This window comes from Corvus moneduloides, chromosome 1 (assembly GCF_009650955.1).
Source record: "Corvus moneduloides isolate bCorMon1 chromosome 1, bCorMon1.pri, whole genome shotgun sequence".
NCBI classification, from domain to species: Eukaryota; Metazoa; Chordata; class Aves; order Passeriformes; family Corvidae; genus Corvus; species Corvus moneduloides.
The window spans coordinates 123,046,819-123,060,716 of NC_045476.1; the positions used below are offsets into that span (position 1 = coordinate 123,046,819).

A 13,898-nucleotide genomic window follows, 5' to 3' on the forward strand; every position below is an offset into this window, starting at 1 on the left:
AAACCTTTTAGACACACCACCTGATTTCAACCAAGTATGTAAGGATGTAAGGTGCCATTCGGGCAACAAGCATGTCTGTACTCCTTGGCTGGTCAGAACATCCTGCACAGGCTGCCTTGGTCACTCCCAGGGGGATACATGGTGGAGCTGCAGTTACTCTAGAGGGGAAGGGAAGGAGAGGGACAGCCCTGCCATGCTGCTGCAGGGAGCCAGGCGTGCAGCTCACTGCTTTTGTTTCCCACAGCTTCAGTTGTGAAAGTTAACTACAGCCATCTGTCTGACTGACAGTCACTGAATGTGGCAATTGTGTGTTGCCAAAGGGCACCACAGAGAGCGTGACAGGCAAGATTTTCCATTCGGGTTTGAAAACACAATTCAAGGGGAGACACTGGGCTCATTGCCTCTGTGTGTGTTATCATATACTAAAAACATTTTAGAAGACTATATCAGTTGAGAATTCACGAGACCAAAAATGTTTTTATGGTAGATGAAAGTCAAGAAAGGGGTAGGGATTGTCATACTATAAGTTGAAAAGTGAATCTTTTGTGTTTAAACTGATATCTAGTAGAAGAGGACCTATGCCACACATCTTCGGTAAGGAAAATAAACCACATTAGGGGTTCACTTATTCTGGATTTCTACTATTACACTTGAATTGGTCCCAGAACTGACCTGGACAAATTTATAAGCTTCCAAACATTGGTATAATATTTTTGATAACTGTATTTTAATAATAAAGGTTGATACATTCAAGATTAAGACAAAAAAATTAAGCAGCCTATGTTCAGTTGAAATTGGCCACGATGGGAAAGGATTAGGTAAGTATTCTGTGTTCAATAGCCTTGCAAATGTCTTCTGCTTAAGGATAAGCCTGACATTTGGAAAGGTGTTTGAAGTCACACTAGTGCTACAGCTGGCTAATACAAATCTGTGTACAGATGAGATCAGCTTCATTGCCCTTGCTTTCACGCCCTCTATCACATTTCCCTTGACTATGCCATGATTTTTTTTCTAACAGAGATCTAGTTAACATAAACCTCAGATAGTTTTATCCTCCAAGCATTGCTCAGCCAAAATAGTTATTAGATGTCTCAAAACAGGATTGAATTTTCAAACTGCAGGCTAAACTTTGATTTGAGCAAATTTGGGGACTCTGGTCAAGGCATGCTGTAGCTCCCTCTCACACACATAGATCTCTTCCTCTTGTGAAAGTCTGAGAACACAAGTGTGCACCAGGTCCTGGCTTGATGTTAAGTTAGAATGTGGCTATAGTACATAGCCACACATGATGATGGAAAGTGTTTCTGTGTACGCTAACCTCTAAACCCTGAATTTTACATAAAAATAAAACAGGAGATTAGGGCATATAATCTTTTGACCTTACATTTAATAGTGCTAAAAACCCCTAGGGATATACAGTTATCAAGATATATACAGATATATAGAGATCTACAAATACATAAACTGAATTTGCAGGGAACATATAACTTGAGTGAAAAAGGTCTGATTGTATTAAGATACTCTAGTCAGGTGAAGTTTGCTTAACCCATCTCAAAGAAACAGGTTTAGGTTTAATAAAATCTGATTAATCTAAGTTCATGAGGCATAATAAAGTGGCAAAGGGTTTATCATTTCTAGGATGAACCAAGAAAAATTCTGCAAATAGCAATTCCTATTTGGAAAAGGTTGAACAGCTTTTTTTTCCCCTAACTATCCAGTCATGCTGTATATTTCATGGTGTTGAAAACTCAGACAGAAAAAACACCAAACCTGTTGAAATATCTATTATAAACAAGATTGTCCTGCTGATTTTCAACTTATTTGTGATAACTGCTACACACACACACAGTTCAGCTTAGATGTGATCTGGGAGGGGAAATCCACACTGACAGACTTTCAATACTCTGAGAGTTGCACAGAAGACTTCAGGGGAAATAATAGGTGGAACTTTTTTTTCCTGGGTCCTGAACTATCAACAAAGTTGTTATTTTTCCTCTCTGTGTCCTGATCAACATCACATAGCCACTAATAGTGCCTTCCTAGCACAGCTGGTGTGTGTTGATTCATCTCAGACACGACTACCTTTATTTCTCTGAAATCACCTCCAAGTGTCTTCTGTTACATCAGCTGTTATCCCCACAAGCTTCCTCAAATGTTACACCTCTTTGAGATGTTTCATCTGTTTGCTAATATTTCCTAGCTACCTCTAGATTTCTCCATACCTGGAGATTTCAGTGAGGTCTGCTGGAGTTTTGTCAATAAAGGATGAAGCATCAGATTTTAATCTTCTCAAGAGAGCAAACTTGCCTTTCTATTCTTTTGTAAAGTGCCGTGTAAATTTGAGAGACTGTAAAATTTTATTGCTGATAATCTTGACTCTGATTTAGAGATTTCATGAAAGGTCATCTACTCCAAGTAGAGTCTATGACATATTAAACCATTTATAAGATTTCATTAAAAGAGTTTCAAAAGTACTTCACAATATCAATAAATGAATCTTGCGAATTGAAGGTGGAATACCTAGACACCTTCATGGCCTACTTAGCCCACCTATTTTTTTGAAAATGTCATGGAAAAACAAGAAACATTGATGTACCTTTAAATTTTATCCAAACTGACACAATTTGCAAACATTTTTATATTACAATTCTAGCCTACTTGCAAATAAAAATATTTTTATTGGTTTTAGCCTACTTAGTACTTTGTCCAAATATTTGAAAACCAAAATAATTAGTTAGGATGTAGTTCTTTATCTCTAGGACACGCAAAGAATGCCAAAAGGTTGTCAGCTACTAGCAGTATGATCCTAATTAGTTTTAAAATGTTGTCATTAAGTATTTGCATTGGCAAACACAGCTAAAGATACCAGCACATATATTGTATATACAAAATAAAGTTTTGGTTTCAAAATATTAATATCTAAATATTCTATGAAATAAAATTCTATATCACAAGAATGAAGGTATTTCTTCACACAGCAAAATAGGAGATTAAAGTGGAATATTTAATATCTTCTTAAAGCTGAAACAAATATGACTGTTGGCCTAAATGAAAATGCTATTTTGAATCATGACTGTTGGAAAAATAGGGATATGAGGAGCATTCAGTTTCACCACTTGGTTTACAGCCATATCAATATATTAATTAGAAAAGAGTAGTAGAATGCCCACTAGGGGTGCATTTTGAGTGCATTTCCAAGTACCACAAAGGGCAAAATGGGTTTTCAAGAATGTATTTAATATTACCATGCACTCTGTTTCATTTGTCTTACTGCCTGTTCTATCCAATATAGAAAAATAAGTTAAGCTGTAACAAAAATCTTCCATTACATTTTCTGACAAAAACATCAAAGACCTTCCCTGTAAAACTGAGAGAAGTTGGTAGCAATTTGAATCATCTGTGTTTCAGTTTTATTATTGATGTTGAATATATTTGGAAGTACTGAACCACACGGGGTTTGGGAAATGAAATTAGAAACCTTTCTTAGGCTCTATTTGTGTTTTGGTTATATTAAATTTGCTCTTTCTTTTCCTTCTACAGCAAGGCCTGGTTTCTAGAAAAAAGTGGAAATCACAGATGCATCTAGGAATTCAGTGCATTGCTTCAATTGTAACAGGTCAGTAGATCAGTCCATCATCACTCTGCACATGCTGTTTTCTTTTTCACAACTTTCTCAGTTGGTTCTGTCTGGTTTTCTAAGACAGTAATGATTTGGTTTTTTTACAATGTTATGTTTCTATCAGTCCCTCCCCAATGACTTTTGAACCCTTTGGCCAACATGAAACTAACTTGTCAGAAGAATTGGTAGAGGAAGACACTAGATTTTTCCAAGCAATTAAAACTGGATAATTGTAGGAGGGAGAGACATAATTTAATGCTTTTGCCAAGAGACAGTATTCATACATATTTTCAAGAGGTAGAAGGTGTCTGGTGAACCATTATACAAGAATTAGTGCATAAGTAGCTCTGGCAAATATATCAGGGGTAAGCAAACAGGCATGGAAGGGAATCAGAAAGGAGGATGCTGGGATAAGGCAGCATAGATTCAAAACTCGAGGAAAAAATTGTGTATTTTATTGAGCACAGGCAATATTAAAACATTAGAATCCTTCTGTTTCAATGTTTGCTTAATATGGGCCCAAGATAAATTCAGCAAATAGGATAAAGATAACACAAAACTTTATATAATGTAATGTAGAAGTATAATGATCTAAATTTAGAAATGTATTTGGGTTCTGGGTTGCTGGGGTAAAGGGCTTCTAATATAAAAAAAGAGGATGTACTTTAGTCTGCATCAAACTGAAACAATACAGCTTCAAAAATTGAAAATTAAATGGAAGGGTGTATTTGGCGTGACTCTTCACTACAATATATAGTTCACACCTTGAAGAACTTCAGAATAAATAACTAATGCAAGCATATTCATGTCCTCCCAAGTGGAAATTAGTTTTTTAATGCATCTGGAGAACACAGAAGTGTGAAAATGTATGTTTCCTGTATCTAGAAAGAGGAACGTTACCTGGTAATCTGAAAACAGAAATGGTAGCCAAGAATATTTAATTTTATCCTTTCCCTTTATATTTCTGTAAACTTGACAATTAATGGGAACCAAATCCCAGCTCCTGTACCCAAAAAAAGTAACTTTTAAAGTTCTTGGATACTCAGTTAGACCCTACAGTCTAAATCATGAGAATGTGAGGCTGTTACTGACCTCAACAACATTAAACTTATTCCAGCAACATTAAACTTCCCTTTATTCAACTTCCTCCAAATGCATGCTCAGATGCTCTCTAATCTTCTAGATATCTAAATTTAAGTTAGTGGGCATGAAGAAAAGTTCTTAAACCACAATATCACTCAGGTGTGCAACACAATCCATGATGGGGTTTTCAATTGGTGCCACTTCACCTCTTTTGCTTGTAAGAGTTCTCAGACCACATCAGTCAGAGGAAGATTCTTGAAGAAGATAGATTGCAGTAAACATTTTTTTCCCCAGAAATTTGGTTTTTTCAATTTTATTTAAAATCATACAGTAAAAGCACAAAGGTATATAAGAGACTGACACAAAAACTTGAGTCACATCATTGATGTGGGGGAGTGAATGGCACAGATTGATTCTCCATGCTGCTGACAAGGACATTTAACTGGGGCCTTGGTGGCTGCAGAGCTATGTGCCTACCTTGAAGTACACCTACTTACTCAAAATGGAAGTTATGTAGTAGGAGAGTTTAGGAGGTTAACCCTGGAGCACTCAGTGACTCAGAGGCTATGGGGTACTCCTCAGATAGAGGAAACTCTAAGTTCATGGCCCTCTTCCAGCTGAGACATGGAGCTCCTCATGGAGCTCCTCATCTCACGGCCTACTGAGTGAACGGGGAATGGGCTCATTCTCTCACTAAAAGACTCCTCCGATGCAAATAATGTCTCTAAAAGATATTAATCACTGAGAAACCTGAATCCTTTGCTAACCCGTTTAAATGCCTGTTATCTAGCTTACACATCACACTTTTCCTAGGCTCTGTGACTTCCACATGCAGGTTTGGCTGCCAAAATCAGTTGTGTTGCAGCCTGGAACTGTTTATATTCAGCCATATCTCCCAGCTGCTGAATGGAGCAACTCCAGATGTGAGCTACATTGATGCTGTACTTACTGTCTGGGAATCCCTCCCACACTACCCTCCTCCTGGATATCACATCAGGTAGACTCTCATAAACCTTCCAAAACATTAGAAGATTTTTAACTCTCTTTGGAAATTAATACTTCTCTCTCCATGGTTCCAGTTCAAATTAGTCTACCTGAACTTTGGACTCAGGCCTATTTCTCATATAATCAGCAGTAAAATCTCCATAGGCTCTTACAGAGTGAGGATCAGGCCCGTCATACAACTCAGTATTTTGTGAACCAACAGAGATATGGAAAAGAGAGAATTCCTGGAATGAATTACAAGGACAGCAACTTGCTATCACAGAACAGTTTCCTTACTCTAAATTATCCTGATTTTATGTCATTCTTTGGAGCAATCTACTAGTTACCTATATGACCAAAAAATAAAATTAATGTATATTTCATACATTTATTCATAAAGTTAATTACACTTTAAAACTACATATAGATGAGTACTAAACCAAAAATTTTAAAAGTCACAATTTTCTTCAGGTTGGTTTCTGCTTCTCTATAAACCAATGTAAAAACTTTCCTAGAAAATCAAAGGTGCAGAACCAGGCTCTCACAAGTTGTCTGTTTCTTAAGTTTTATATGTGCTGTGTCTGTGACAGGTTTTTATGTTTTTCCCTTTAGGTGCCTTTCTGAAGATGAAAGTGATAGCCTCACCATAGTGCAACTTTATCCATAGCTGCTTGATTTCTGATTCTTTCTGCACGTGTTGATTCTCCAAATTCATGTTGATTTGATTTACTTGTCTTTTATAATTCTGTAGGCATTGTAATTATTGTGAAGAAAAGTCAAAACAATGTATTAAAAACATCACAGTAAATTAAACATGTCTAACGTGAACACAGAATTCTGATCCTATTATAGATGCTCAAAAACTTTGCATGACAGAACTTTAGATATCAGAAATTTAAATCTGTAACATGGCTCTGTGGACTTGAACTGAGCAATCATAATGGTAGACATATGTAGTAACATACTCAAATAGTTTCTTTTCAGTAATGATTTGTGGGTAAGCTAAATTTAGCTCGTTTCAAATCTGTCAGTATGTATTAATTTGATTATTTTATTTTTGTCATTTCCAACACTTATTAAAATTTAGATTTTCTCAAAACCATTTTCCAAACAAACTGCACAACCCTTCAGCCTTACTATATATTGTTTCTCTTAAGACCATAACAGAGAGTAATAAAGATCTTGTTATTTAGAAGTTCACCCTGTTCACCCCTTGTTATTTAGAAGTTCACCCGGTAAGCCTCTCACTGGCATTTGATTGTAAAATCTTGTAGCTGAGCCAGAACCTCAGCTGAGAACCTTTAGATCCAAAGGGTCTCTTAAGAGAGGCTGTTATCAGTAACACTGCAATAGCTTAGGCAGGCTTAGGCAGCTCCCTGCTCAGATTGATGATTTTTGCAGTGCCTATCCTTAGCTACCAAACCAGCTTTCCAGTGCTACATGGTAGTTTAGTAGGCTACATGTGTGAATGCCTTCATGTCAAACAGAAAAGAAGACCAATTATTTTTGCAAATGCACACTAAAATAAATGTATTTAGCTATAAATGCACAAATGAATGTTTGATTTGGTAGGCTTTGATATTGCCAGAATTGACTCAGGAAAGGTTTAGGATACAGACACGTCTGAAGTTAAATCAGGATTCACACACCACCTGAAGTTTCATGTGTGTGATCAAAATACTAATATTGTATATAAGCTCTATAAGGCATCCCTCTCTACCTCCAAAATCTAAAATCTTTCTGAAGATCTGAGTTCTAGACCTGTTTTACCCGTAAGACACAACCATGTTCTGTAGCACCAATGGTCTTTCTATAATTATAAGAATTAAAAGAGTTTATAATCTTTGTTGATAGAATATTATCTGGCTGTCTTTTTAATATGCTTAATGTTTATTTAATCACACTCTTCCGTGAAATTAGCATGGTTGGCTGACATCTGCATGGGTGATGAGATCTCATGTTACTTTGACACAAAAAAATAATAAATGCATATATTTGGTCTTGGTAGGTAATATAATTTTTTAATATAATTTTTATCTACCTATGTCATCAAAAGGACAACTAATGTAAAGTGTGGATGTGGCCAGTGTGAGCAATGGAACACTCAAATTCTTCTTTTTTTTTTTCTGCTCACACTGCTACCACACTCACTGGAATGGATTTGAAATTGTATCCCCAGAGCCCACAGTTCACTTACTTGGTATCCGTATTCATTACGCTGAATCACTCTGTTTTGATCTATTATGTGATTTGTTTCATTATTATGTGTTTCATTAATAGTTTGTAATACTAGCTCGCTTTGATGCCATTTCTGATTTATCAAGTGTAAATAATGCCTTCCTAATCTGTTTTTCTTCACTTACAGTGGATACCCTCCCTCTGCAGCTGCCTTCCATACTTCAAAATTATTTTCTCTACCTATACAGTGTCTAAATCAGGTTTTGGATTTGCTTCCCTGGATCCAGAGCCGTGTACACAACTCTCTAACCCTTTCAGTAACAGGACCAGCACTGCAGAGGTCTTCATTTCAAGAGCATCATGGGTGCTTGCAGCACACAATACCAGGGGATCACACTTTGATAAGGAAACCTGAAATACCATATAACCCCCTGCTCAGGTCTTGCTTGGAAGACATGCCAGTTAGCATATTTAGCTTGTGACTAGTGCCAAATCCCAAACGTGCCTCTTCCACATGGTATACAGTGATGTGTGCTGTGTTTGGCACAGAAGTCATTTGGTCTCTGTCCCTTGCCAGTGGGATGATTTTTGGAAAAATTGCTGGCCAAAGATAGGGACATTACAAAGGTGCCTCCTCATGCGCACTCTGCTGTTTCTACACAGCAAGGGTGCTGCCCTGCTTTTTTCCTCCCAACACCCTGCCCTGCCTATGGAGAGCCTGGGCAGATATTGACACTACTGATGCTTCCATGGGGAACAGAGATGTAGCATGGAAAAGAGACTGCCTGGGTCAACAAGTAATCCAGGAATATGACACACAAAGAAGTCTTGGAAGGAGCAGTGAGATAATTCAATCAGCTGGAGAAGGCAAGGCTATAGTGGAGAGAAGGTTTTGACTTCTACTGCCTCTCCCTGTTGCAACCTGACTCTGAAGATCTGTGGAAGAAGGCAGGCTAGAGAATTTTGCTGCTATTATGATTAAACATTTGATTCTGCACTGAAGAGAAAGCCCGAAGTTGGGTGCTAGAATATTTACCCTACAGACCATATCATAGACTCTTAGACAAAACTGAGTCTGAAAATGTCCCTTAAGGGTCCTCCGGTATTAGTTAACTCTACATTTTTGCTCATCCACCTCTCCTGGTGTGCTGTTATATATCTGTTATTAGGTTGATCTAGATGACACATTTCTGCCCTTTTAAGCCCTTAAGTGTCTCAGTTTCTTTTGCTGCTGATGTTAAGGGTTTGAAAAAAGTATAATCATGTTCTTACTGGCTCACTGGACCATTTAATATCCCCCCAGAAATTCCAAGTACTGTTTTTCTGAAACTCATCATACAAAAGTAAGGATTCCTTCAAGTACATATGAGCACCTGTATTGCATCTATCCATCCTGTAGTTTGTCAGTTGTGGAAATGGCATGAGGATAAGAAAAAAGGAAGTACCAAGTGCTCCTTTGAGTTCCTTTAAACATCTTGAATGAATACCATCTAGTCTTTCATTGTTAGTATTTATAAATGTCTTTGCAAATATAAACAACTTCTGCTCACTTATCAGTCTGAAATGGTCCTTTTCACTTCTCCATGAAGAAAGGCAGTAGACTGGAAAAGTTCATAAAATCCTCTGTACTTAGCAGTGCAAAGCATTGTCGTAAGTTCCTGTGCTGTGGCTAAACCTTTTTCTTTTGTTTGACTTAAATTCATTTTAAACAGTGAATCAAGAAGGGGAAAGAAAATGGTACTTTTAATTTACTTTCCAAATTTTTAAAAAATCTTTATTACATCTTACAGTGTCAGAAGTCATGTTAATATTTCCTTAGGCATTCTATAAATGCTTTTCCCATTTATCATAAAATGTGATATGCATGGTAGTTTGTTGGTTTTTGCATGCACAACAGCAGCAAAAGAGTTGTCAGCATTGTACAAGGTTGCAAGCTTGCTTCCTTAATGTCTTCCTATATCTCTGTCTTCTGCTATCATTCTTTATATATTTTTGTCTATCTTTGATGATATATTTAAATACAAGCTATGAAGCAACTTTAAAGGTCACTGACATCCATTTCTAAACTATAAATGTAAATTTAAGAAATCCTGAGTTAAATCTTTAAAAAAATCCAAATAAATAATTTCTTCTTTCATAGGTAATTTAAAAATCCCTATGCTATCTTCAAAGCATGGCTATTCTCTGTCTGCTTAGAACTGGAGTCTATCTATCTATCTATCTATCTATCATGTACAGTTGAATATATTTATATGCTTCTAATGTTTGGACATTCTGGAAATATAATAAAACAAACTAAAGCCACAATTCACCATGAAATTTAGGTATGTGCCTAAAATGTAAGTATGTGCCTAAACAGTAAGTATATAACCATTCCCACTGCTCTGATTTATAGTCTTCCTTAATTTAGGTGTGCACCTAAGAACCCCACAATGTTGTGTCTCTTTCCTTTGAGATTTCATGTGGTGGGTGTGTGTGTGTTGGCATTTTCACATGAGTCTTAGCATGCTACAGAAAAGAGACAGAGGTGTACCAAGTACACATATCAATATCAGGGTGTTATAAAGCAAAGTAATTTCAGAAGCCAGGGAACCTTCCAGAGTATTATTTGTAAGTGCAAAAGTGGGCTGACATATGGAGATACTTGATTCATCCTTCTTTCATGATTTTAAAAGTCCAGAGTTTGAAAAATGTTTCTATATGAATCTACATGAAGACCTATAAATAAAATAATCTAAAGCTAAATAAAGAAACCAATTGCTGTTTATATTTTAAAAATATATAATATTTTAATATTAATTTTCTAAACAGTATACCAATCTATTAATGTATTTCCAATTTGTGCTTATGTTAATTTGCTGAAATATTGTCCTAATTGAAATGTATCCTCCCTTCGCAAAAAGGTATCAGAGCATATAGTGGCATCTGTCTGTTTGAATGAAGCTAGTTGGGCAAAAAGACAATTAAGTATTTTAGTGCATAAATGTTAAACATACAGCCTATATTACAACTCCCACTGACACCGGTGTGTATAGTTTAAACATGAATCTATTGAAAATACCTAAAACCCATGACCATTTTGCAGAATGGTTCTTACTTGATGCTCCTAAAGAAATTGATTTCACATGCATCTGTGCCTGAGGGCACTGTTTTAACACGGAAAAACAGTTAAAGCCAGTTGTGTGGAAGACACAGTAGTGAGACTGTCTGAGAGAGTGAATGAGAAAATAAATGTTCATCAGATTCTCCATCAGGTCAACCCAGTTTTATGTCAAACACATCTAGACAGAGGGAAGCACAGTGCAGGAAAAGACACTTGGTGCCTTTGGGAGAGAAATAATAGAAGGTAGGAAGGAAGGAAGGTAGTTGGAAGGAAGGAAGGTAGGTAGTTGGAAGGAAGGTAGGAAGGAAGGTAGTTGGAAGGAAGGAAGTTGGAAGGTAGGTAGTTGGAAGGAAGGTAGGAAGGAAGGTAGTTGGAAGGAAGGAAGGTAGTTGGAAGGAAGGAAGGTAGTTGGAAGGAAGGAAGGTAGGAAGGAAGGTAGGAAGGAAGGTAGGAAGGAAGGTAGGAAGGAAGGAAGGAAGGAAGGAAGGAAGGAAGGAAGGAAGGAAGGAAGGAAGGAAGGAAGGAAGGAAGGAAGGAAGGAAGGAAGGAAGGAAGGAAGGAAGGAAGGAAGGAAGGAAGGAAGGAAGGAAGGAAGGAAGGAAGGAAGGAAGGAAGGAAGGAAGGAAGGAAGGAAGGAAGGAAGGAAGGAAGGAAGGAAGGAAGGAAGGAAGGAAGGAAGGAAGGAAGGAAGGAAGGAAGGAAGGAAGGAAGGAAGGAAGGAAGGAAGGAAGGAAGGAAGGAAGGAAGGAAGGAAGGAAGGAAGGAAGGAAGGAAGGAAGGAAGGAAGGAAGGAAGGAAGGAAGGAAGGAAGGAAGGAAGGAAGGAAGGAAGGAAGGAAGGAAGGAAGGAAGGAAGGAAGGAAGGAAGGAAGGAAGGAAGGAAGGAAGGAAGGAAGGAAGGAAGGAAGGAAGGAAGGAAGGAAGGAAGGAAGGAAGGAAGGAAGGAAGGAAGGAAGGAAGGAAGGAAGGAAGGAAGGAAGGAAGGAAGGAAGGAAGGAAGGAAGGAAGGAAGGAAGGAAGGAAGGAAGGAAGGAAGGAAGGAAGGAAGGAAGGAAGGAAGGAAGGAAGGAAGGAAGGAAGGAAGGAAGGAAGGAAGGAAGGAAGGAAGGAAGGAAGGAAGGAAGGAAGGAAGGAAGGAAGGAAGGAAGGAAGGAAGGAAGGAAGGAAGGAAGGAAGGAAGGAAGGAAGGAAGGAAGGAAGGAAGGAAGGAAGGAAGGAAGGAAGGAAGGAAGGAAGGAAGGAAGGAAGGAAGGAAGGAAGGAAGGAAGGAAGGAAGGAAGGAAGGAAGGAAGGAAGGAAGGAAGGAAGGAAGGAAGGAAGGAAGGAAGGAAGGAAGGAAGGAAGGAAGGAAGGAAGGAAGGAAGGAAGGAAGGAAGGAAGGAAGGAAGGAAGGAAGGAAGGAAGGAAGGAAGGAAGGAAGGAAGGAAGGAAGGAAGGAAGGAAGGAAGGAAGGAAGGAAGGAAGGAAGGAAGGAAGGAAGGAAGGAAGGAAGGAAGGAAGGAAGGAAGGAAGGAAGGAAGGAAGGAAGGAAGGAAGGAAGGAAGGAAGGAAGGAAGGAAGGAAGGAAGGAAGGAAGGAAGGAAGGAAGGAAGGAAGGAAGGAAGGAAGGAAGGAAGGAAGGAAGGAAGGAAGGAAGGAAGGAAGGAAGGAAGGAAGGAAGGAAGGAAGGAAGGAAGGAAGGAAGGAAGGAAGGAAGGAAGGAAGGAAGGAAGGAAGGAAGGAAGGAAGGAAGGAAGGAAGGAAGGAAGGAAGGAAGGAAGGAAGGAAGGAAGGAAGGAAGGAAGGAAGGAAGGAAGGAAGGAAGGAAGGAAGGAAGGAAGGAAGGAAGGAAGGAAGGAAGGAAGGAAGGAAGGAAGGAAGGAAGGAAGGAAGGAAGGAAGGAAGGAAGGAAGGAAGGAAGGAAGGAAGGAAGGAAGGAAGGAAGGAAGGAAGGAAGGAAGGAAGGAAGGAAGGAAGGAAGGAAGGAAGGAAGGAAGGAAGGAAGGAAGGAAGGAAGGAAGGAAGGAAGGAAGGAAGGAAGGAAGGAAGGAAGGAAGGAAGGAAGGAAGGAAGGAAGGAAGGAAGGAAGGAAGGAAGGAAGGAAGGAAGGAAGGAAGGAAGGAAGGAAGGAAGGAAGGAAGGAAGGAAGGAAGGAAGGAAGGAAGGAAGGAAGGAAGGAAGGAAGGAAGGAAGGAAGGAAGGAAGGAAGGAAGGAAGGAAGGAAGGAAGGAAGGAAGGAAGGAAGGAAGGAAGGAAGGAAGGAAGGAAGGAAGGAAGGAAGGAAGGAAGGAAGGAAGGAAGGAAGGAAGGAAGGAAGGAAGGAAGGAAGGAAGGAAGGAAGGAAGGAAGGAAGGAAGGAAGGAAGGAAGGAAGGAAGGAAGGAAGGAAGGAAGGAAGGAAGGAAGGAAGGAAGGAAGGAAGGAAGGAAGGAAGGAAGGAAGGAAGGAAGGAAGGAAGGAAGGAAGGAAGGAAGGAAGGAAGGAAGGAAGGAAGGAAGGAAGGAAGGAAGGAAGGAAGGAAGGAAGGAAGGAAGGAAGGAAGGAAGGAAGGAAGGAAGGAAGGAAGGAAGGAAGGAAGGAAGGAAGGAAGGAAGGAAGGAAGGAAGGAAGGAAGGAAGGAAGGAAGGAAGGAAGGAAGGAAGGAAGGAAGGAAGGAAGGAAGGATCTGAACTAAAAGAAAGTGCAGAAATTAAAGCACTAAACTGCAATTGCCAAAAGTACTGCCAAACAAAGGAAAATAGATTTTGGAATAATTTTGAATGGACACATGCAAAAATTGATTAGACCTCTAGAGTACAGTAATATTCTAATGGCAAAATGAGACATATACAAGCAAAAGTTTGAGTGTCTTTTGAAAGGGCAGTCTGTACAACGCAGCTAAAGAAGAGATGGAAAAACATCATTGTTAGGAACCTGAAGAACTGAAAAATACTTTAGAGCAAAGATAAGAGGAT

General features: G+C 38.8%; 1 long non-coding RNA gene across 1 annotated transcript; it reads left to right on the plus strand.

Annotated features, from left to right (window-relative positions):
• The first annotated feature begins 3,538 nt into the window (after nt 1–3,538).
• LOC116451684 lies at nt 3,539–10,557 on the plus strand. Its single transcript, XR_004243299.1, has 3 exons — nt 3,539–3,616; nt 5,516–5,699; nt 6,299–10,557. It is a non-coding gene; the product is annotated as an uncharacterized LOC116451684 (long non-coding RNA).
• The last annotated feature ends 3,341 nt before the right edge of the window (nt 10,558–13,898 follow it).